Here is a 1,829-nt window from a genome sequence, read left to right as displayed (position 1 = left end):
TCTACAAGGTCTTTCCTGAAATTCATGGAGCAAGCTATGTCTCAAAGTTAAGAAGTTTCAGAATTTTAAAACAGTGATGTCATACACACACCATATATCACATACTTCTACAGGTTGTCTGCAGAAGAACTGTAATCAAATGCTGCAAATATTGTTGCAGGGAAATGTGTTAACACCCATAAGTGTGTAAAATAGAGATCATAGATAACCTCATGTTCAGCTAAGTTCTGCCATCATGTGAGTTTCAAAGCATCTTTTTGTATTCAGATTACTTTGGATTTCAGATTTGCAGGAAAAGCATGATGGACCTGTAATTCCAATATGTTGAGAAGAAGAAAAGAAAACGGTGGCATTAAACAGGAGAAGAGAGCCTTCAATATGAAAAATAAAGCATGTGCACACATTTTAACAGATTCCCATTAAACTTCAAAGCACTGATAAGATAGATACATGGCTGGTAGATTTCAATTACTGTATTTCAGTTCATTTTTCTGGAATTTTAACAAAATAGCTGTGCATTTTCTGTGAAATGTAGCTATGGATCATGCAGTCAATGTTGTTTTTAGAGGAAAAAACTCAAGGATTATGAATGATGGTGTGGTAGGCAGAACCATAAAAATGACAATATACATATTTAAGATAGCATACTTAAAATATACTTTTTATATACTTATATTAAAGATAGCAAATTATGTTCTTATTACATTGGAACTTCATCATGATACTATCATTAAGTCTGTGTAGAACAACGTTATAGATAAGACTATCACAGTGATGTCTTTCACATATAAAATATAGTACATTGAGACTGAGAGCCAAATGACTTCTGCTTTTTTAATGAGAGAAAACAAGAAAGCAGGAAAGAAATAAGAGAAGAAAGGAAGTAAGGGAGGGAGGGAGAAAGTATATTTCATTCTGGTGAATAATATATTAGATATTTCATGTGTGATGGTAGAAATTGTTAGCACAAGTTTCCTGCTTAAATTAAAATATGCAGTTAATTTCAGCATGGTTTTTGTATGCAATATTGCTTTTTAGAAACTTGATTTTTATTCAAATTAAATTGGACTTTGATAAGTTGAAAAGAAATTGGGTGCACAAAGTAGTCTGAGTACTTACAAAGTTGATACTATTAAATGCCATGTGCCCATTCCTGCTGCTGCTGCTGCTGCTAAGTCGCTTCAGTCGTGTCCGACTCTGTGCAACCCCATAGACGGCAGCCTGCCAGGCTCCCCCATCCCTGGGATTCTCCAGGCAAGAATACTGGAGTGGGTTGCCATTTCCTTCTCCAGTGCGTGAAAGTGAAAAGTGAAAGTGAGGTTGCTCAGTCGTGTCCAACTCTTAGCGACCCCATGGACTGCAGCCCACCAGGCTCCTCCATCCATGGGATTTTCCAGGCAAGAGTACTGGAGTGGGGTGCCATTGCCTTCTCCGGTGCCCATTCCTACTCCTAAGCAAATATAAACTCTACTGTTACTGTATGAATCATCTAATGAGTAAGTATTTCATTTTGTTAACACCTTCTCCCTTAAATTCCAGAATGTTGACCCATATAAAAATTATTATTATTAATTTCAAAATATAGTAGAAATAGCTTTGTATTAGGCATGATCAGTTAAGCCTAGTTGAGACTAGATGAAAGAAGAAAAGGATAACTGTTTAAACGACAAGAAAACCATTCTGTTGCAGGCCCCATGAGAAGTCATGTCACATATGTTAGTATTATTTAACCTACATCGTAACACCCTCATATGTATACTATTGTATATTTTATAGATAAATTAAAGAAATTTATCCAAGTCACAAGTATTACAAGTTTTTCTGTCTCT

Source organism: Ovis aries, chromosome 8, assembly GCF_016772045.2.
Source record: "Ovis aries strain OAR_USU_Benz2616 breed Rambouillet chromosome 8, ARS-UI_Ramb_v3.0, whole genome shotgun sequence".
NCBI classification, from domain to species: domain Eukaryota; kingdom Metazoa; phylum Chordata; class Mammalia; order Artiodactyla; family Bovidae; genus Ovis; species Ovis aries.
This window is presented reverse-complemented; position numbering follows the sequence as displayed.